Here is a 23962-nt window from a genome sequence, read left to right on the forward strand (position 1 = left end):
TTCCCTGCATCCTCCCTCCTTTACTAGTCATAATAAAATATATACTTAAATAACAAAGAACAGGGTCTTCCTTCAGATATTTAAAAATATGATTCAAGTGTGAATGGGTCAGTTTTAATATAACATGCCTTTTGTGTCCTAAGCATAATTGTTTAAATTTCAAGATTTACTCTGAAAGAACACATTAACACAAATATAAGAGACTAGGGGTGGGCAATATGATATCGTATACAATATATCGTGACACAGAAATATCATGATATTAAAAATCCATATCGTGATAATAGAGATGTTCTGTTTTAAAAGTAGTCTATTATTTACTGTGAAGCTTTAAGTGTATTTATTGTATAATTGGTTTAGTTTGCAGTTTATATGCATGCACTAAATATTCTGCAATATTATTTGCTGCATTAAATTATTTTATGCTATATTATTTATTTTGCCACATTATGATTATTCTGTTATACTATTATACTATATTCCTGAAATTAATTAATTATTTTTCTGTTTTCCTATATCACCAAGTATATCGTTATCGCAAAAATACCCAGAAATATTGTGATATTATTTTAGAGCCATATCGCCCACCCCTATAAGAGACCACTTAAAAATTATGAGTTTCTTTGATTTGACCAAATTGAAACCTTAAAACATCAGACCAAGCTGAACTGCTTGAATTCTTGCACCAAGAGTCGAATAAAGTTATCCAAAAGCAGTGTGTAAGACTGGTGGAGGAGAACATGATGCCAAGATGCACGAAAACTGTGAATAAAAACCAGGGTTATTCCACCAAATATTGAAATATTGAGTATTACAAATTGAATATAAATGTGTTTTCTTTGCATTATTTAATTTCATACATTTGAAATTTTATTTCATAGATACATTTCATTCATTACATTCTTGTCCTTGCTTAAATTGAATAGAAATGGTTAAAGTAAATTAAGGATTATATTTTCTGTAGTGACTTACATCATTACATCATCGGAATCGATCACCAGATATTAAGGAAACATTCTTAAGCACTGCCAGTATTTTCTTTCTAGAACTGTGTATTCCCCCAGTCCCATTTCCACACTCAGGGCTGCCAAGTATAGACATCAGCACACAACAGCAGTGTGTAATTTAATCTCAGTATAAATACACCTGTTCCTCTGTGGTGTGTTAATGAACATTAGTGAACAAGCAGCTTTATGAAGACCACAGAACAGAACTCATCAGACAGGTCAGAGATAAAGTTGTGGAGAAATTTAAAGCAGGGTAAGGTTATAAAAACATAACCCAAGTTTTGAACATCCCAGCGAACACTGTTTATTCAATAATCCAAAAATGTAAAAAGGTATTTTACAACTTCAAACCTACCAAGACATGGCCGTCCACCCAAACTGACAGATCGAGCAAAGAGAGCTCTGGTCAGAGAAGCAGCCAAAAGACCCATGATCACTGTGGAGGAGCTGCAGAAATCTACAGCTTAGGTGGGAGAATCTATCCACAGGACAATTATAAATTGTGCCTTTCACATATCTGGCCTTTATGGAAGAGTGACAAGAAGACAACCATTATTTAAAGAAAGACATAAGAAATGTTGTTTAAAGTTTGCTGCAAGCAAATTGTAGCGGATACAGCAAACAGGTGGAAGAAGGTGCTGTGGTCAGATGAGACCAAAGTTGAACATTTTGGCCTACAGTAAATGCAAAGCACTATGTGATTCATGAAAACACAATCCCCACTGCGAAACATGGTGGTGGCAGCATCATGCTTTAAGGATGCTTTTCTTTAGAAGATTTGGAACCTGGTCGAAGTTGGTGGGTAGATTGATAAAGTTAATACAGGGCGATCCTGTAAGAAAATCTGTTGGAGGCTGTAAAAGACTTGACACTGGAAAGAAGATTCACCTTCCAACAAGACAATGACCCTAAACATGAAAATTGCTGTTTACAGACACTCACTATCCAACCTGGCTGAGCTTGAGCTATTTTGCAAAGAAGAATGGGCAAAAATCTCAGTCTCTAGGTGCGCGAAGCTGGTAAAGCCAAATCCCAAAAGACTTGGAGCTCTAATTGCAAGGTGGCTCTACTAAATATTGAAATAGGGGGTTTGAATACTTTTTACAGCACACTTTTCAGATTTCTATTTGATTAAAATCTTGAAAACCGCATATCATTTTCTTTTTTCTTCACAATTATGTGAAAATACATTTAAGTTTGTGCTTATAAGGTGACAAAATGTGAAAAAGTACAAGGGGTATTAATACATTTTGCAAGTCACGACTGGACTTGTTGTGCAGGTGGCTTCCTATCACGGTAACATGCTGGAAATGAATGATCTCCTGAGAGCTGGATCTTGATGATGACGATGATGATGGTGATATCACTTCCATATTAATTACTTGTGAGACACTGTGGTTCTACAGAAATGCAGATTACACACTCTAACAAAGTAAAGAAAGTGAACAAAAAAAACTAAACAAAATAACTATACATAAATAAAAGAAATAAAGTCGAAACTAAGCAGCTATTTAAAAGCAGACGTGTCTTTGTCACGCCTGGCCCTGTTTCCTGTCTGTCCTCGTGCCTGTGTTGTCCCACGTGACCCGTGCCCCTGTGTTCTGCCTGTGATTTTCCATTACCTCATGTCTCATTTGTAGCTCCACCCCTTCCCCAGGTGTTTCCACTCCCAGTGTGTTTCCTGTTATGTTAAAAAGACTTCCTCTGTTACTTGTCCTCTGTCGGTCTTTGCACTGTCTCCCGTTGTCTGTCCCTCTGCGTTTCTCTGTTCTCAGTGTTTTCATAGCCTTAGCCCGAGTCCCTTGTTCTGTGTTTATCTCTGTTTATTTTCTAGTTCCCTGTTTAGTTTTCTTGTCCTGTCTAGTTTAGTTATTCTTATTATCTCTTGTTTGTTTTATTTATGTTCTCTAGTCTCCCTAGTTTATTTTGGTTTGTTTCGCTGTTCTTTGTTTATTTGTATTTATTTAATAAATTCACCTTACCTGTGTTTACGTCCGCCTCCTCGTCTCTCTGCCTGGGTCCAACCTTGACAGTCTTGCAGTACTAGACCAGACTCATTTGGGATTCATTTGTTAGAAGCGCTTTAATAAATGAAAGAAATAGAGGCGTTTAAAAAATAAATAAAATAGTTTTTAGTGATTCACGGTAGAGTACAATGCTAAATAATTCAGATGTTTAAAGTGATGTTATGCCAGTTTGTGACAAATCAAAGTGCTGCTCTTCTCGTCGTGCAGCGAGCGACCTTAGAAATGGCTCCCTGTATTATCTCTGATACGGCTGAATTTGGCAGAGTGGATAAATAAATCATTAGATAATTATTTTGCCTGATTAATGTTGTCCTCTCGCAAATCCCAGCCGATACCGTGTTCTCTGCAGGGGTACCCTCGCAAAGCAGATTAAGTGTTAAAGTGTTTCTGCACTGGGTTTTTTTTTTTTAGGTGAAGAAAATCCTGATTCTGTCTTCATGTTACTTTTGGCACAACAAGCGTGTTGTTTAATTTATCACAGTGTGTTCAGAATTTATTACACAAATCTCCCCTTGTTTTAGTCATCACCAATCCCCACCCTCTAACACGAGTACTAAGCGTGTGATGGGGGAGAGGGAGGGCCATACAATCACAGTGCGTATCTTGGACTCCTGGCCATGAAAAGTTGTGATATTGTTGGAGATCAAACTCGTAATCTTCTTAACTTCCAATCTACCACTGCTTAAGCAGTTGCACCAATCAGGAAAGTTGAACCAGTCAGGAAACCAACACAAAGTAGCACATAACAACCCATAAATGGTACGCAAAACTAAACACCGGCATGCGTACACATACACACGCACAGTGCTGCGTACACATGCTACACTGCTATTAAGTATATGTAAAGAGCGAGAGAGAGAGAGCATAGGACACAGCGAGCGAGAGACCGAAACATAACACGCGCGCGTGAGAGAGAGAGAGACAGACAGACAAACCAAGTCTCCCTGAAGCTGCGGGAGTCTCCCGCATTTCGGTAGAGTCACATATAATCTCCTGGAATTCAGAACGAGTGCCCCAAACGTGCACACAGGTGACAGACACCTCCCTGAAATCAACTTTTGCAATTGCATTTTTTTTTACGGTCCGGTAAACATTTTTATTGTAATTAAATACAAAATGCAAGATATTATTTGTCTGTTTCAATAAGCACAATTTTAAAATAAATTTAATAAAAAAATATATTTTATGTACTCATTCTTATATTTAAAATACCTAATACAGATAACAATAATATAATAATATATACGGTATATATATATTTATATATATATATATATTTTTTTAATATATATTGTATATTTATATATTTATTGTATATTAAATTTAGTATATGCATTATTCATTCGCTCTTATCTGTATTAAGTATTTTAAATATAAGAATGAGTACATATAATATATTTTTTTTATAAAATTTAATTTAAAATTGTGCTTATTAAAACAGACAAATAATATCTTGCATTTTGTATTTAATTACAATAAAAATGTTTACCGGACCGTAAAAAAAATGCATCACAGAGCTGTTCTAGGGTGCCTCTCTTCTAGGGCCCTAAATACTTGCTTTATGACACCTCCGGAAACAGAAACGTAGCGTGATTTTCACTCCACCAGGTGAGTGAGCCTGCTTGGACACCTGCATTGAAGTTGAAGTTTGTGGTAATGAGGTGATAAAATGTGAAAAACTTTTGCAAGGCACTGTAATATTTGAAAAATTGAAAATATTGAACCTATATTTCCTCAGACTAACTCCTTATAAAGATCCTTAAGAGGTTAGTGTATTTTAATTCTATTTGAAGTCGATCTATTCCAAGACTTTTGCTCCTATTATTTTTAGGTGTTGCTAGGTGGTTGCTTTTATGTTTCCAGGTAGTTTCTAAGGTCTTGCTATGGTGTTGCTATGTGGAACATGCACACACACACACACACACACACACACACACACACACACACTAGGTAGGCTATGGTCTTAATATAAAGTATAAAGTGGTTGCTGAGGTGTTCCTATGCAGTTGTTTGATGGTGGAGTGTGAATATGTCCAAACTTTGGACCAAAGCTGCAAACACTGTACTGGAGCGCCGGCTGACGTGTGGGGTGTCCAATCTTTTGACCTATAGCTGGTTTATCCAGCAGCTCCTCCATACATACACACAGTACTGGAGTGCAATGCAGTTTTTATGGTTTTTATGTTAAACCCAAATGTGTTGCTGTTTTCTACAGCAGAAATAAAGGTATGTTTGGAGGGCACTGTATTGTATAAACGCTCTGTGTGAGTGAGAGCAGTGTTAGAGGACAGGGTTTGGTCTCAGGCCAGCTGTAAAGTTGGAAGGTGATGAGAGGTCAGAGATGGGCAGCAGGCTGGTCTCTAGAGTTTCTCTGTGTCCTGTTAAAGCCCTCTTTAAACATCCCGGCACAGAGACCATTCATTTACAGGCCACAGCCTCTTTAGCATCTGACAGCAGGACCCAGGGGAGTCCTGCCCACTCACTTAATCACATCCCTAACTACACAAGCCTGCCTGCCCGTACACACACACACACACACACACACACTCGCACATCCTGCACAGAAGGAATGGGAGGATTTCCCTTTTTAAATAATATATCCTAGCATATTAACAGTAACAATAAAAACTAGAAAACTGGTTGAGCAGCTAAAATGTGTTACTATGTGGTTGCTAAGATGTTGCCAGGTGGTTGCTAAGGTGTTGCTACGGTGTTCCTATGATGAACACACAAAAACATTTTACACAGAAGGTGTGTGATGGTTTCCCGTGTGATGATTTTCTATTTTCCTATTTTTTAACAATTAAAAACTAGAAAAGTGATTGTGCAGCTAAAATGGCTTACAGTGATCGCTATGGGGTTGCTAAGTGGTTGATACGTGGTTGCTTAGGTGTTGCCATAGTGTCTGTATTGGTTGCTAAGGTGTTGGCAGGTGGTTGCGAAGGTGCTGCTAAAGTGTTGCTGTGGTGACCGTACACAAACACACACACACACTCACACATCTTGCACAAAAGGCATGGGATAATTTCCTATTTTAATAATATATCCAAGCATATCAACAATAACAATAAAAACTAGATACGTGGTTGTGCAGCTAAAACGGCCCACACTGGCTGCTATGTGTCTGTGGTGGTTGCTAAGATGTCGCGCCAGGTGGTTGCTAAGGTGTTGCTATGGTGTTGCTATGGTGACCGTACACACACACACACACACACACACACACTCACACATCTTGCACAGAAGCCATGGAATGAATTCTTATTTTAATAATATATCCAAGCATATCAACAATAAAATAAAAATCTAGATACGTGGTTGTGCAGCTAAAACGGCCCATACTGGCTGCTATGTGTCTGTGGTGGTTGCCAGGGCCGCCGCTCTGCATACGCAGACAACGCAGCCAGCGTTAGGCCTCAACCATTTTGCAGTTGCAGGGAGCCAAATTGACTGAGAATGAAATGTGTTGAAATTATGACATTATTAAATTTAAAACCCAATGTGAATTATTTATGATACGCTCATCTTTTTTGTCTTTAAACATTGCATGGGGCACCTACTCTACTACTTAAAAGCGGCACGTTATTATTTTTGTGCATAATATAATGCCCCCACCCCTATTGCCTGAAATGGCACGGCTCGGTTTGCTCTGTTGGTTGTTGCCAGATGTGACATTTTCCAGTCAAATAAATAATCAAAAAATGCATGGAGGCGCTAAATCTTGCGCATGTTTAACCATTTTTAAAGTGTATGTGGCCATTCTATACAAAAACTTGTCCAGTGCAATATTTGTGTAAGTTAAAAACTTAAAATAAAATAAACAAATAGGATGAAAAATCGTAACTTATCTGGCAACCTTAGTCCTAACTAAAGTAGCAACGCTACTTGAGTTTGGCAGGAGACAAGTTCACCGCGCGAAGTTGCTACTAAATGGTAATTCAACTATGAAGCGACGGTTTGAGTCTGGAGCTGAGAAGAAGAAAAAGAAGCAGAAAGATGAGGCCCATGCATCCCTTTCTGGTGAGTAACTTCGATGATAAAGGTTTAAATAGTTTTGATTACTTCATGTTCAGTGGTGTTGCCTGAGCTAGTTACGTTGGCTTTGCTGATTTGGTAGCTTTAAACGCTTAACTAGAAACTAATCTGGGTATTGCAAGGCACGTGGCACGTTTGCAAATAGTAGTAGTGTAGTTTGAAGATTTTTAGTGACTTTAATAAAAAATTAATAAACAGAGTAGCCTACCTATTGACTAATGCCGTCAGTGCACTATCCAAATGGTCTGTATGACAGCAGGATCAGACAGCTCTATAGATTTTGACAGGCTGATATAAATACACCACGAATATAAACAATAATTTCATAACCTTTAAGGCTGGCTTGTGTAAATGACGTGTCCACTGCTTAAAATAGACATGCATCGTTTCATTTATTATTTATACATTATAAATAGTACTCTTGTGCTGTTCTTCACTGTTATTGGCCTTACTGTTGTAAATATTCACAGTTACATGTGTAATTTTAATAAATAGTAAAATTTTGCGTAAACCTTTTGTGTTTGTGTGTGTGTGTGTTTTTTTTTTTTTTTTTTTTTTTTTTGGGGGGGGGGGAGGGGGAGGGGGGTGGTCTCCCTGACCAGTTATGCTTAGGGCCTCCAAAACCTTAGCAGCGGCCCTTGTGGTTGCTAAGGTGTTGCTAGGTGGTTGCTTTTATGTTTCCAGGTAGTTTCTAAGGTCTTGCTATGGTGTTGCTATGCGGAACATGCACACACACACACACACACTAGGTAGGCTATGGTCTTAATAAGTGGTTGCTAAGAGGTTCCTATGCAGTTGTTGGATGGTGGAGTGCGAATATGTCCAAACTTTGGACCAAAGCTGCAAACACTGTACTGGAGCGCCGGCTGACGTGTGGGGTGTCCAATCTTTTGACCTATAGCTGGTTTATCCAGCAGCTCCTCCATACATACACACAGTACTGGAGTGCAATGCAGAGAAGCGGGTCCCGTGCACAGATTCAGCTTGTGTGTGTGGGACGGAATGTTTGGCCCCACATTCATTTCTACGGGGAAAATTCTTAGTAAATTGTATTGGTTCAAATGACGCATTCTGAAAGCATGCAATGAGTTCTATAAGCACAGTGAATTTTTAATGCTTTCCTATGAGGCAATTTTGGCCACGTTTTTGTTTTTTGTATGCATCCCTTACAGAAACTTTAGCACTTACTGAAAATCTGTACATACAAGCACACATCACACTGCAACCATAATGATAAAACAAATAATGCATGCAGTGTCTTGAGCAGACGTAAAGGATTTCTGATCTTAATAATAATAATAATAATAATAATAATAATAATAATAATAATAATAATAATAATTCAAATAAGACACATTTTATGTACATGAGACAGGTTTGTTGCTTTAAGTTTAAATGCTATTTCAGCCACATTTTTACATATTTTTGTATCAAACATTTCTTCCATCTGCTCTAATCCAAATAGCTAAAAGTGGGAAGCTATGCAAAACTAATTATAGATTTTTCAGGACATTTGTTTACCCTAATCTGGTCAATATAGTTTAAATATTTCTTTTTTATCGGCTCAGGATAAATCAGAAGTAGGACTCATCATATCTTCTATTACATTTGTAACATTAATTAGCTGATACACAAACAGACAGTACTAGTCTAGCACCTCACCTTTAATAAAATCAAACAGACAGACCAACACTAGCACCACAGTTCGTCCCTCAAACTCCAGTTCAAACAGTGGACAGCATTAGCTTACTAAATAAAACTCTTTATTTGCATGGTGATGGGGGGTGTGATGCTTTATTGTCATTCTTAAAATTATGTTTAATGATATACTGTCTTGGATTTAAATGTGCCAGCTTAACTAATTTCGATGTGTCTCACTTTTCTATTAATACCTTTTTGAGAATACCTGCTGCCTTTAGTCACTTTCACTGATTCTGTGAAACTGCAAATAATCCTACAACAATAATCAAAGTCTTGCTGAAAAAACAGATGATCATGATTTATTGTTCATGTATAACAATCATGTCATTACAGACATTACAGCTCCCAAGAGGCTCTTGCATAATTACATGAGTCAAGGCTAAAAACAGTGATTATATAATAAGCGCTATTGTAATCTGAAGTCAATACATCACGAGGAGTTACATGGTTGATGCCAAGAAAATGATTAATTTGTAACTAAAAACAGCAAACATGGCTCTAATAAATAAAATTATGTATGTATTTTTTTATGTGTGAATGGAATCATTGTATTATCATTGCTTTCTTTTGCTAATGCACAAGTTATATAATAATATAATAATGTGGTTGATTCAGATAGGTGCTCTTATATGAGGTGCTCTGATGAACTTATCCTGACCAACAGAGGTAACTCTTGGTCTTCCTTTCCTGGGGTGGTCCTGGTGAGAGCCAGTTTCATCATAAAGTTTTTGATGGTTTTGGAAGTTCTTGAAATTCGGGCTCAGAGTGGAGTCCAGTGGACTGGACGCTGCCACTGTGATCAGGAGATTGCTGGTTCGAATCCTGGTCATACCTCTTGTCATCAGCTGTTGAAGTCCAGAGAGCACACTTGGCCTTGCTCTTTCTTGGTGGGTAGATGGAGCTCTCTCCCTTCTTTACACTCCAGCTAATGTTGGTCACAAGGCGTCTGTAGGCTAATATATCACATGTATCGGAGGTTTGTGTTGGGGCATCACTAGTGATAGGGGCAATCCTAATGAGTGGGTGGGATAATCTGCATAGTTAAACTGGGGGTGAAAAGTGCAATAAAAATTGGAACAATAATTTACTAAATTACTAATTTACTAAAATATTTTGGATTAACTGACCTTTATTTCTTAAAGTATTTATTTCTTTACTTAGTTGAGTAATTCTTGCCATAATATAGATTAGAGCATTTCTCAAATAGAGCCATTCACATTATACCAACTCCTATACCAACTACCTTCACATCACAACTCAAACACATGAAGAGGCAATAAATTCATGTCAATAACTCTTGATAAGTTCAGCACAGCTGTTAACTGAAAGCCTGAATTCCGGGTGACAACACCTCATAAAGCTGCCTGAGAAAATCCAGCCCAGATGTGCAAATCTGACAACTAAGCAAAAGCAGTTACTTTGAAAAATCTAAAATATAAAACGTATTCAGGTTTAACACATTTTAACACATACAGTTGAAAGAAACATATGCAGTTCCACCCTGTACTGTGAATGTTAACATGATGTGTTCAATAAAACCATGCAAACATGTCATTTTTGGTGTGGTATTAGTTTAAGCAGAGTGTGTTTGTCTATTGTTGTGCCTTAGATGAAGATCAGAACATATTTAATGAAACATTTATGCAGAAATCCAAGTAATCCCAAAGGGTTCACATACTTTCTTCATAGTTTGGATGAGTTCAGTATTTATCTACAATGCAGAACATTTTAAAATGCTGAAAAAACACTGAATTTAAAGTGTTTCCATACGTAATATAGCAATATACACTCTAAAAAACAGAGGTGCGACATCAGTACTTTTTTGTACTCAAAAGGTACACTCTTCATAATTGTACCCTCAAAGGTACAATATTGGTCTTTACAGGGTCAGATTTGTTCACTCTGAAGTATAAAGTAATTTCTACCAGCAATAAGTACAAATTTGTACCATTTAACCTGCAGCCAAAAGGTACATTCAGTATTCTGCATCAATGTACTAATAAACAATATGTATTTTATTTGCACATTTTTTTTAAAAGCCAGACAATTTTGGATCATCAAGTTTTTGATCCATATTCAATTGATGATGATGTTTATAATCTTCATAATCTTTACTGCCACAAAAACCAAGGGTACAAAAAAGGACTTTCAATGAAAGGTACTTTTTTGTACCTCAATATAAGGTACAGCCCCAGCGACAAGCTTTGTACTCTTTTAAGTACAAATCTGTACTTCCTTTTCTTAGTGTGTATGTTTAATATTGTAACTGAGCTCTGGTTTGTGGGTAAATAAAGATAAAATCAGATAGGGTTGTTTTTACCCCTGCACCATTAGTGTATAGTCTTCACTATTACATGCAAGCACACTTACCCAGCTTCTTCACACATAAAAGCAGAGGATTGCCTCTGCAAATCAATATGCGAGTGTTGTAGGTTTAGCCGTTGCGCACTTTAAAGTGCAGTTACGCACGCTCGTACGCACGGATTCAAACAGCAGATTCAAATGTAAGATTTGGCTGTGGGTTATTTGTCAGAGAATAGCGTCTTCTGTTAGAAAGAGTAATGGAGGAGATAGTTAGGAGATGAATGGGCCTGTTTCAGCTCCTCTTGCTATCTTGTTTCTTGCCATCTCATACATCACTCTTTCTCTTTCCCTCCCTCTCTTGCTTTCTCTTTCTCTCTGTCTCTATCTGTCTGTGTGTTTATACTGTATCTCTAAGGCAGTGGATCTTAAACTCTGGGACATATATACGTGAAGCCTAACACTATATTTTGAGTGGTCCTATTTAGATGAAATAAACACGCATCAGACTCTCAGTAACTTAACGACAATATATCAGTGGTACAGCAGAATCTGAGCATTTAGTACATTATCAAAAGGCTTTTACTGACTTTAGTTTTTTTTTTTTTTTTTTTTTTTTTGGATTGTCCAAGTGATTATGTGTAGATTTTAACCTGAGAATGTACTGATCATATAAAAGGTCTTAAGATCTCTTTAACTGGAGCTTGCTTGCATTAGGTTGAGCTAGGTTGGGTTAGGTTAGATTGAGATTAGGTATTGAATTGAATTAGTGGTTATAAATGAGGCCAGCTTTATATTTATGTTTCTGTTTAGGTTTTGTTTAGTGTTAAGTTGAGGGCCAGTTTAATAGGTAGAGTTAAGATTTGGGTTAAGTTTAAGTTCAGGGGCAGTTTAATAGGTAGAGTTAAGATTTGGGTTAAGTTTAAGTTCAGGGCCAGTTTAATAGGTAGAGTTAAGATTTGGGTTAAGTTTAAGTTCAGGGCCAGTTTAATAGGTAGAGTTAAGATTTGGGTTAAGTTTAAGTTCAGGGCCAGTTTAATAGGTAGAGTTAAGATTTGGGTTAAGTTTAAGTTCAGGGCCAGTTTAATAGGTAGAGTTAAGATTTGGGTTAAGTTTAAGTTCAGGGCCAGTTTAATAGGTAGAGTTAAGATTTGGGTTAAGTTTAAGTTCAGGGCCAGTTTAATAGGAGGAGTTAAGATTTGGGTTAAGTTTAAGTTCAGGGCCAGTTTAATAGGTAGAGTTACGATTTGGGTTAAGTTTAAGTTCAGGGCCAGTTTAATAGGTAGAGTTACGATTTGGGTTAAGTTTAAGTTCAGGGCCAGTTTAATAGGTAGAGTTAAGATTTGGGTTAAGTTTAAGTTCAGGGCCAGTTTAATAGGTAGAGTTAAGATTTGGGTTAAGTTTAAGTTCAGGGCCAGTTTAATAGGTAGAGTTACGATTTGGGTTAAGTTTAAGTTCAGGGCCAGTTTAATAGGTAGAGTTAAGATTTGGGTTAAGTTTAAGTTCAGGGAAAGTTTAATAGATAGAGTTAAGATTTGGGTTAAGTTTAAGTTCAGGGCCAGTTTAATAGGTAGAGTTAAGATTTGGGTTAAGTTTAAGGTCAGGGCCAGTTTAATAGGTAGAGTTACGATTTGGGTTAAGTTTAAGTTCAGGGCCAGTTTAATAGGTAGAGTTAAGATTTGGGTTAAGTTTAAGTTCAGGGCCAGTTTAATAGGTAGAGTTAAGATTTGGGTTAAGTTTAAGTTCAGGGCCAGTTTAATAGGTAGAGTTAAGATTTGGGTTAAGTTTAAGTTCAGGGCCAGTTTAATAGGTAGAGTTAAGATTTGGGTTAAGTTTAAGTTCAGGGCCAGTTTAATAGGTAGAGTTAAGATTTGGGTTAAGTTTAAGTTCAGGGCCAGTTTAATAGGTAGAGTTACGATTTGGGTTAAGTTTAAGTTCAGGGGCAGTTTAATAGGTAGAGTTAAGATTTGGGTTAAGTTTAAGTTCAGGGGCAGTTTAATAGGTAGAGTTAAGATTTGGGTTAAGTTTAAGTTCAGGGCCAGTTTAATAGCTAGAGTTACGATTTGGGTTAAGTTTAAGTTCAGGGCCAGTTTAATAGGTAGAGTTAAGATTTGGGTTAAGTTTAAGTTCAGGGCCAGTTTAATAGGTAGAGTTAAGATTTGGGTTAAGTTTAAGTTCAGGGCCAGTTTAATAGGTAGAGTTAAGATTTGGGTTAAGTTTAAGTTCAGGGCCAGTTTAATAGGTAGAGTTAAGATTTGGGTTAAGTTTAAGTTCAGGGCCAGTTTAATAGGTAGAGTTCAGATTTGGGTTAAGTTTAAGTTCAGGGCCAGTTTAATAGGTAGAGTTAAGATTTGGGTTAAGTTTAAATTCAGGGCCAGTTTAATAGGTAGAGTTAAGATTTGGGTTAAGTTTAAGTTCAGGGCCAGTTTAATAGGTAGAGTTAAGATTTGGGTTAAGTTTAAGTTCAGGGCCAGTTTAATAGGTAGAGTTACGATTTGGGTTAAGTTTAAGTTCAGGGCCAGTTTAATAGGTAGAGTTACGATTTGGGTTAAGTTTAAGTTCAGGGCCCGTTTAATAGGTAGAGTTAAGATTTGGGTTAAGTTTAAGTTCAGGGCCAGTTTAATAGGTAGAGTTAAGATTTGGGTTAAGTTTAAGTTCAGGGCCAGTTTAATAGGTAGAGTTAAGATTTGGGTTAAGTTTAAGTTCAGGGCCAGTTTAATAGGTAGAGTTAAGATTTGGGTTAAGTTTAAGTTCAGGGCCAGTTTAATAGGTAGAGTTACGATTTGGGTTAAGTTTAAGTTCAGGGCCAGTTTAATAGGTAGAGTTAAGATTTGGGTTAAGTTTAAGTTCAGGGCCAGTTTAATAGGTAGAGTTAAGATTTGGGTTAAGTTTAAGTTCAGGGCCAGTTTAATAGGTAGAGTTAAGATTTGGGTTAAGTTTAAGTTCAGGGCCAGTTTAATAGGTAGAGTTACGATTTGGGTTAAGTTTAAGTTCAGGGCCAGTTTAATAGGTAGAGTTACGATTTGGGTTAAGTTTAAGTTCAGGGCCAGTTTAATAGGTAGAGTTAAGATTTGGGTTAAGTTTAAGTTCAGGGCCAGTTTAATAGGTAGAGTTAAGATTTGGGTTAAGTTTAAGTTCAGGGCCAGTTTAATAGGTAGAGTTAAGATTTGGGTTAAGTTTAAGTTCAGGGCCAGTTTAATAGGTAGAGTTAAGATTTGGGTTAAGTTTAAGTTCAGGGCCAGTTTAATAGGTAGAGTTACGATTTGGGTTAAGTTTAAGTTCAGGGCCAGTTTAATAGGTAGAGTTAAGATTTGGGTTAAGTTTAAGTTCAGGGCCAGTTTAATAGGTAGAATTACGATTTGGGTTAAGTTTAAGTTCAGGGCCAGTTTAATAGGTAGAGTTAAGATTTGGGTTAAGTTTAAGTTCAGGGCCCGTTTAATAGGTAGAGTTAAGATTTGGGTTAAGTTTAAGTTCAGGGCCAGTTTAATAGGTAGAGTTAAGATTTGGGTTAAGTTTAAGTTCAGGGCCAGTTTAATAGGTAGAGTTACGATTTGGGTTAAGTTTAAGTTCAGGGCCAGTTTAATAGGTAGAGTTACGATTTGGGTTAAGTTTAAGTTCAGGGCCAGTTTAATAGGTAGAGTTAAGATTTGGGTTAAGTTTAAGTTCAGGGCCAGTTTAATAGGTAGAGTTAAGATTTGGGTTAAGTTTAAGTTCAGGGCCAGTTTAATAGGTAGAGTTACGATTTGGGTTAAGTTTAAGTTCAGGGCCAGTTTAATAGGTAGAGTTAAGATTTGGGTTAAGTTTAAGTTCAGGGAAAGTTTAATAGATAGAGTTAAGATTTGGGTTAAGTTTAAGTTCAGGGCCAGTTTAATAGGTAGAGTTAAGATTTGGGTTAAGTTTAAGTTCAGGGCCAGTTTAATAGGTAGAGTTACGATTTGGGTTAAGTTTAAGTTCAGGGCCAGTTTAATAGGTAGAGTTAAGATTTGGGTTAAGTTTAAGTTCAGGGCCAGTTTAATAGGTAGAGTTAAGATTTGGGTTAAGTTTAAGTTCAGGGCCAGTTTAATAGGTAGAGTTAAGATTTGGTAAAGTTTAAGTTCAGGGCCAGTTTAATAGGTAGAGTTACGATTTGGGTTAAGTTTAAGTTCAGGGCCAGTTTAATAGGTAGAGTTAAGATTTGGGTTAAGTTTAAGTTCAGGGCCAGTTTAATAGGTAGAGTTAAGATTTGGGTTAAGTTTAAGTTCAGGGCCAGTTTAATAGGTAGAGTTAAGATTTGGGTTAAGTTTAAGTTCAGGGCCAGTTTAATAGGTAGAGTTACGATGTGGGTTAAGTTTAAGTTCAGGGCCAGTTTAATAGGTAGAGTTAAGATTTGGGTTAAGTTTAAGTTCAGGGCCAGTTTAATAGGTAGAGTTAAGATTTGGGTTAAGTTTAAGATTAGGACGGAATGATGGTTAAGATTGGGTTTTGGATTAAGGTTTTGGGTTAAGGGTAAGTTTAGGGCCAGTATGATAGGTAGAGGTATGATTGGGTTTTGGATTGAGGTTTAGGGTTAGAATTAGGGCCAAAATTAGGATAAAGTTTAGGTAAGGCTAGATTAAGTTTTGCCTAAGTAGCATATTAAGTGTACTTCATGTAACACGCATAATATAAGTAATGCATCAACAGTAAATCTTTAACATATTGATTGATCGATTGAAGATATCATAGACAATACATGTCACACACCACTACCTATAATCATTAATAAGGTCTCTGAATGAAACATAAAGATAGGTGAGATGAGGTGCGGTGGTTGGTTAAAAAATGAACTGCTCTAATTGGGCAAAAGTACTCCGCTTAGGTGCAGATCTCTGTGGCTCAGCGGCTTCATTGGATGTATAGTATTTAGATATTTAGCATTGGCCCCACCCTCTTTTGATAAAAAATTATGATACATGTTATCAAACTTCACCGCATACCTCAGTATCATATCATGAACCAGTATGTCATATTTTTACTGGGGAAGAAACAGAGGAGCACGGGTCAGGTGGGGAAATACACAGAGACATGAGACAAGACAAGACAAGAAACAGGACCAGGACGTGACACAGACGTTAGTGATAGAGAGTAACATACAGTATTTTATTGGTGTAATTTACCTGATGTTTAGTATTTGTGTTTAAATCGGGTGCTCACATGTCCCAGGAATGGTCCACCCATTAGGACATTACCTGTTAAGGATTACCTAATTTTCTAGTTCTTTTACTGCTTTTTTTTTATAGGGTCATCCATGGTACCACTTTCAAAGTCAAAGTCAAAGTGGTTTTTATTGTCATTTCAGCTATATACAGAGTACACAGTGAAACGAAACAACGTTCCTCCAAGGACCATGGTGCACATAAACACAGTGTAGACAGAACAATAGTGCAACAGTACAAAAGTGCAGACAGACAATACAACACCATACAGACAAAGAATAAAAAATAAATAACAAGACAGTGTGCAAATTTTGCAGTGTGCAAAAAAGACCAGGTGAGGTAGTAATTACTCTATTACACAGTGTGCAATAGAGTCCAGTGAGGTAGTAGGGTTTTTAGTGCTTTCCATTTTCTGGGGTAAGTGGGGTAAGAGTGTGTGTGCATGTACAGAAAAAACATCAGTTCAGTCTCTGCAGTTAAGGAGTCTGATGGCTTGGGGGTAGAAGCTGTTGCAGAATCTGGTGGTGCTGGACCGGATGCTGCGGTACCTTCTTCCCGAAAGCAGGAGGGAGAGCAGTTCGTGTGAGGGATGAGTGGGGTCATTCACAATGCTGGTTGCTTTGCGGATGCTGCGGGTGGTGTAAATGTCCGTGATGGAGGGGAGAGAGACGCCGATGATCCTCTCAGCTGTCCTCACAATACGCTGGAGGGTCTTGCGGTCAGAGACGGTGCAGGTCCCAAACCAGGCAGTGATGCAGCTGCTCAGGATGCTCTCAATGGTCCCTCTATAGAAGAGTGTGAGGATGGGTGGAGGGAGACGGGCCTTTCTCAGCTTCCGGAGGAAGTAGAGACGCTGCTGGGCTTTCTTGGCTGTAGAGCTGGTGTTCAGGGTCCAGGTGAGGTTATCTGCTAAGTGGACACCAAGGAACTTGGTGCTCTTAACAATCTCCACAGAGGACCCGTCGATGTTGAGTGGAGAGTGGGTGTGTTGTGCTCTCCTGAAGTCAACAACCATTTCCTTTGTCTTGTCCACATTCAGGTGAAGGTTGTTGACTGTACACCAGTCTGTCAGCCGCTGCACCTCCTTTCTTAATTTTATAAAATATTTTATGTTGTAAAACTAAAAAAAAGGTTTCAAAACTTACAGTCATGCAGTGTAAACCCAACATTAGTGATGGTGTTATTCATTTTAATGTTAGTGTTCTAGGCTTAAGGGATGCCAGTGGGTCTGAGAGTTCTTTGAGTGCTCAGCGCCCCTAAACCTCCTGGTTTCCTAGAAACGCTGCTGCTTTTTCTTCATGAGCTAAAATGTTGTTTTAAAAGTTGAAAGTTAAAAGTTTTCAGGCTGTTAGAGCTCCCTCCACCTGTACAGCCTTTTGATCTAGACTCTCTGTGTTTTCACGTGCTCGCCGCTGCTGTGTCACGCTATTTTTTATTTCTGTATTTAATTATACGAGCCTCAAATTCATCGTAAACATCCCCAAATAAGTTTCTTTATTTATTTTATTTTTTCTCCACCTCGTGCCGCTTCCCGCGTTTGGCTTGTTTCTACGCAACTGTAATTATGAGGCTGCATTAATTTGAGGAAAAAGCTTTGAAATGGATTTGGGTTCTTAATTAAAGTCTGATTCTGCATCCTGCTCAGACTGGAGATTGAATTGACCCCCAAGATGTGTAGGCCCACCACTGTCTTTGAACAATTCCGGGTTTCGCTCCACACGTAGCAGCTCTAATTGAAAATTAATGCGAGGCCCGGTGACTTCCGCACGCTCGGGGGGTGGGAGAAATAAAAAATACTCCCCCGATAGCGTGAACTCAATAATGGCTAGGTTCTTCTCTCGGCAGTGCAGGAAGGAGGAAACTCGTTTCGGAGAAGCGATGAGCGAAGAGATGTCTCTTGCGCATACTGTAAAAGCTATTGTTTATCTCGCTCAGGATCAGTTAAAAAAAATAACTGTAATTTCTTCGTGCACAAAGACTTTGCCTCCCATTTGCCCCCTATTTCCACACCCCTCCCTTCCTCCCTCCCTCCTCACCTTTTCACCAACTCTGTGTCAGATTGTCAAGGTGACACTTGACTATTGCGCTCGACCAAAATAATAGCCGCCCGAAACAAGCGCTCTCCGAGGATCACAGTTTATAGCTTTAAAGAACAGCTATAGTCTTGAGTCAGCGACTGTCAGTTTCGGAACAGCTGAGCTTTTGTTATTGGGAATGTAAACGCTAAGCTTTCTCTAGCCTATTGGTCCCTGAGTCAGACAGAGGTCGCAGGGCCCACCCCGGCTCATCTGAAAACATCCCATGAATTTTGCCCTTGGGAAAAGCTCTGAAACACAGGCTGCGCTAGGGGGATTCTTTGTCAACATCACAACATAACTTCATCACGACCTCTGGAGGTCTAAAGCTATTTTTCTCAGTCTGTACCAAACGTAATAACAGTAATATAAATGTAATATAATATGATTTAAAACACAACCAAACCCAAATCAGAGAAAGCTGAGACAATAATAAAAAGAAAAAATCCTATATTTACTTTGACATTTATTTCTTCGCAGTAAGACAGTAAACCCAAGATATTTTATGTTTTGTTTGGTAGCTTCATTTCATTTCTTAATATACAGTAAAAGAGGACATATTATTCAAAACCCTTGCAAAACTTTTTCCACTTCGGTCTCGACTCCAAGCTCCCATATAAACCATCCATCCATCAACATTTTCTGTGAATCAGTTGAAATAGTTTGGCGTCAGGAATCGCATGCTTATTTGAGCCCTGACATCGTCAGAAGAGTAGACGATCAGTTAGATCAGTTAAAGATCTGCCATTTTGCTTTAGAAACTCAGACAGCACACAGCAGGATTAAGCCAGCAGACTTCATCTGACTGAGGGATCTGTACCTACTGTTCATGGCAAGTCAGCAGATAAGGAAGCTTCTATTGCAGTTAAACATTTAGCACAAGCTGAACCACACTAGTGAGTGGTAGAGTGGTAAACGCTCAGTGTAAACATGGTGAGTGACCAGCAACAGCTTATTTGCATAGAAGTGACCGCCCAGTTTAAAATGATTCTTCCGCATGCTCGGTGCAATTACCCATTCTCACCAGAGAGGGCCCTCAATCCAAATCCCCCAATCCCTTTAGCTCCCAAATCCCATCAGCTTTAAGAGAATTAGTACATGCATTTTGTGATTTTCGAGCCACGCAAGGTGTACTTTTCACGACGTTACGATAGGGAAGACACACTGATTAGCCTTAAATCAAGCTGCACAATGCACGTTTGACACCTTGCCTATAGATCACTTAAATAGGACCCTTAGATTCTGATGCTTAACCCATTTTTCCTGCTTTAAAAAAGCATCAACTTCAAAAACTGAATGTTCACTTGCTGTCTAATATATTACATCCATTGACAGAAACTACTGTAGGTGAAGATTATCATGATATTTTCAATTCAGCTGTCAGAAAAGGAGGAAAATGAAGACAATTTGTTATATAACGCAGGGCGTTCTACTGGCAGATTGTGTTTAGGGAACACATATATAGAAGGCCACGCAGGACTCTAGGGGACGAACAGATCGCACTGTTTTGACATTTTTGCCTTTTTGGTGAAGGGTTCCCTGGGGCCACGCGTTCGTTTAGCTAATGACCGATTCAGGGGCTGTTAGGTATTCAGAGACTATGCCAGATTACATAAGCAGTGTCTGCTGGGAGGCCTTTTTGCGAATAAAATAACAAAGAAAGAGCATGTGAGGGGCTTGTAGCTTCAGGCGCTTATTCTGTTCGAGTCATGTGGTGAGAAAGAATACAGGCACACTGAGGCCCATAGGCCCTTTACTTAATATGTGAAACAATTGTGTTTCTTATTCAAGACAGCAGGCAATCATGCTTAGTCAAATGCAAGCGTGAAATGAACTCTTTTACTTTACCTCTTTAATTGAAGTGTGCATTATTTTCTGTTATTACGGTTACAGTAATTATAGTTATAGTTATTATAGTATTAATGTGGCAGTGTGGGCAGAATTTACTGTATTATGATAAAGTATGTTAGTTAGGGTGCTGGAATAAGGTGGGCTAAAGGCCTAAAGACACTTACCCAAAGACTCTTTCAATAAAAAACACCAAAAAGAATAATTATGAAACTGATTACCGTGAGTTACCTGTGTCTTTAGGGAGTGGCAGCGACCCAGCTTGTATAGCCCAGAAAAATAGCTTTTGCTGGGGGGATTCGGTAGATCTGTAAATAGAAGACACAATAATAAAAAGTAGGCAGAAAAAAAGTATGCTGTGAAAATAACCAGTGTGTAAATTTGATTGCTTTATATGTGTCATTTTAGGTGTTTTTTTATCTATTTTTTGTTTGTTTGTTTTGTGAAAACCTCTGGAATATAATCAAGAGGAAGATGGATGATCACAAACCATCAAACCAAACTGAACTGCTTGAATTTTTGCACCAGGAGTAAAGCAGCATAAAGTTATCCAAAAGTAGTGTGTAAGACTGGTGGAGGAGAACATGATGCCAAGATGCATGAAAATTTTGATTAAAAACCAGAGTTATTCCACCAAATATTGATTTCTGAACTCTTAAAACTTTATGAATATGAACTTGTTTTCTTTGCATTATGTAAAGATCTGAAAGCTCTGCATCTTTTTTTGTTTGTTTGTTTGTTTTTTCAGCCATTTCTCTTTCATTCTGCAAATAAATGCTCTAAATTACAAAATTTATATTTAGAATTTGGGAGAAATGTTGTCTGTAGTTTATAGAATAAAACAAATGTTAATTTTACTCAAACATAAACCCATAAATAGAAAAATCAGAGAAGCTGATTCAGAAACTGAAGTGGTATTCTGAGCTGTTGCAGATAAGAAAGGCGTGGAGCGTTCCTGTTTGGTGAGTTCAGGGTACTTTTGTTTCCTAGCATGGCTCATATTCTCCCTCTCTCTTTTTTCTCTTTCTCTCTCCCTCTCTTTCTCTCTTTCTCTTTCTCTCTCTCTCTCTCTTTCTCTTTCTCCTGGCTGTTTGGCACTTTTTCATTTGAGCAGAGAAGTGCTGCAGGGGTGCCTTAGAGGAATTGCACAGCCTTGAGACTGCCCCGTCCTGATCAAATCTCTGGACCACTTACTGTAGCAGAATGCCACAAGATATTAGCCACCTCTTGACGGAGGCAGCTAGAGACAGGCACGCACCCCCACCTCCTACCACACACACACCACAAAGATGTCAATTAGTATTAGAAGGGACAGGTGCCTGTGGCCTGCACTGCATTACACTGTGTGTGTGTGTGTGTGTTTGAGAGAGAGCAGGATAGTGCATGTGTCTGTATCATCCTCTGGAAATTATGTTAACATGAATATGTTAATATGTGAAAATACAGCTGTGGAAAAAATTAAGAGAGCACTTCAGTTTCTGAATCAGTTTCTCTGATTTTGCTATTTATAGGTTTATGTTTGAGTAAAATGAACATTGCTGTTTTATTCTATAAACTACAGACAACATTTGTCCCAAATTCCAGATAAAAAAAGTTATTTAGAGCATTTATTTGCAGAAAATGAGAAATGGCTGAAATAACAAAAAAGATGCAGAGCTTTCAGACCTTAAATAATGCAAAGAAAACAACAAGTTCATATTCATAAAGTTTTAAGAGTTCAAAAAATCAATATTTGGTGGAATAACCCTGGTTTTTAATCACAGTTTTCATGTATCTTGGCATCATGTTCTCCTCCACCAGTCTTACACACTGCTTTTGGATAACTTTATTCCTCTCCTGTTGCAAAACATCATCATTAAGTGGTCTACAAGGATCTGACTGTCTAATGCCTTTTAAATCTGCTTAATTGCTGATTCAATACCTGATTGAAACTTCTGTTCTTGAGAATGGTAAATCTCAGACTTAAAGGATCTGCTAATGTCTTTGTACCAGACACCACAGGACACCATCTGAGATCTTGTGGAGTCCATGCCACCTTGGTACTACATGGACACATGGTACTAATGATGTGGTTGATCAGTATAGTGTATAATAAAGAAAAATAGTTTTGGTTCATGGGTTCAACAAGCATGATTAACCTGACTAGACAAACTAGACAACCAGCATGACCTGAATGACCAAGATTTTCAGTAACAGGTGTGATCAACAAGAATGTGTGGACAGATGGACCAAGCTGGTCATGACCAGTATTACCAGCATCACCAGTATGACCAAAATCAAATCAAACATACACTATGCCCGTCAAGAACTGGTTAACCAGCTAGTGTACTATCCAAGAGTATGTTTTTATCTGTAATACCAGATTTTTAACACCTTTACTATTAAAGACTAGATTATACCATCTGTAACAAAGCTGTCAGGACAGATAATCTAACTCAAACTAGTTAGGGCAGTAGTGGTAAAGTGCTATGTAGTATTTTTAGAAATTTTAAGTTACTGAATTTTAAGTTACATTTTAGCTGAATGTAAGGCCCAATCCCATTTCATCTTTTGGCCATACTCCTCTGTTTTGTGAGTATACACCTTGAGGTAAAGTGTCCCAATTCGTGTTAGGCTGGAGGGGTAGTGTAAGGGTTAGGGCTGCATGGTCTTTTAAACTGATTTTTCAGGGGCTAATTCAAAAGCAAAGGGCTATGAGAATCACTGGTAAGATGGCACCGGCACAAGCAACCAAAAAAAACACACAAATGTAGGTATTTTCCTAGTTAAACATTACAATATCCACTATATTACCATAGTTTAATTTGTAGCTTCAATATTTTATGGCCATTTACTTCATAACAATCATAAGAAAAAATGATTGTTTAGTAGTTTGCCCTGCATGCCATGTTAACATTTCCTTTCCACCTTAAATGGTGCAAACAATTTTTAGAGGGAGGATTTCACCTCTTACTCTTCTAACTCTGTTCCACTTCAAAACAATGGGTAGGGATACAAAATAGAAATGAGTTCGGGCTTAAAACATTTAAAGTACAACCTTTTCTTCTCTTTTAAAAATATGTTTCATTTGTTCTCCCAGCGATTCACGTTTCACTTCCAGGCAGATCCAGGTCACGTCCACTGAATGCTCTTTACGAGACTATCAGCAGCCTAGAGAACATCCCCCTGAGGCTGTTTTTATTGTGGTTAGTAATTTTAATAGGGCAAACTTCAAAAAGCTTCTGCACAAATATGATCAGCGTAATTATTCTCCTGTCTGAGGTGAACAGAGGCTTGATTACTGCAACACTGTACTTAAAGAAAAAGCTACAAATCCCTCCCCTGCTCTGCCTTCAGCAAAGTGGTGTGAGAAGACTATATTGTAAAACCACTTCAGATTGTCCAGAAAGCAGCAGCACACAAACTCTTCAAACAGACAAAATGGGCCCATGGCACCACCCTGCTGATTGAGCTCCACTGGCTACCAGTTGCTGCTCATGTTAAATTCAAAGCTCTTACAATCGCCTACAAGGTGATGACAGAACAGCTCCTTTCAACTCCCACTCTCTCCTAAAGACTTACGTTATGTCCCGGCCGATGCGCTCCAAAGCAATCCAGACTGTTCTCATACAGAGTTCCCCAATGGTGGAACTAACTACCTTCTACCACCAGATCTTTAAGAAACTCCTGAAGACGGAGCTCTTCAAAGAGCACTTACTCTCCTAACACCTCTAACTAACTACCTTCTACTACCAGATCAGGAGAATCTCTCACTATCTTTAATAAACTCCTGAAGACAGAGCTCTTCAAAGAGCACT

Source organism: Astyanax mexicanus, chromosome 20 (assembly GCF_023375975.1).
Source record: "Astyanax mexicanus isolate ESR-SI-001 chromosome 20, AstMex3_surface, whole genome shotgun sequence".
NCBI classification, from domain to species: domain Eukaryota; kingdom Metazoa; phylum Chordata; class Actinopteri; order Characiformes; family Acestrorhamphidae; genus Astyanax; species Astyanax mexicanus.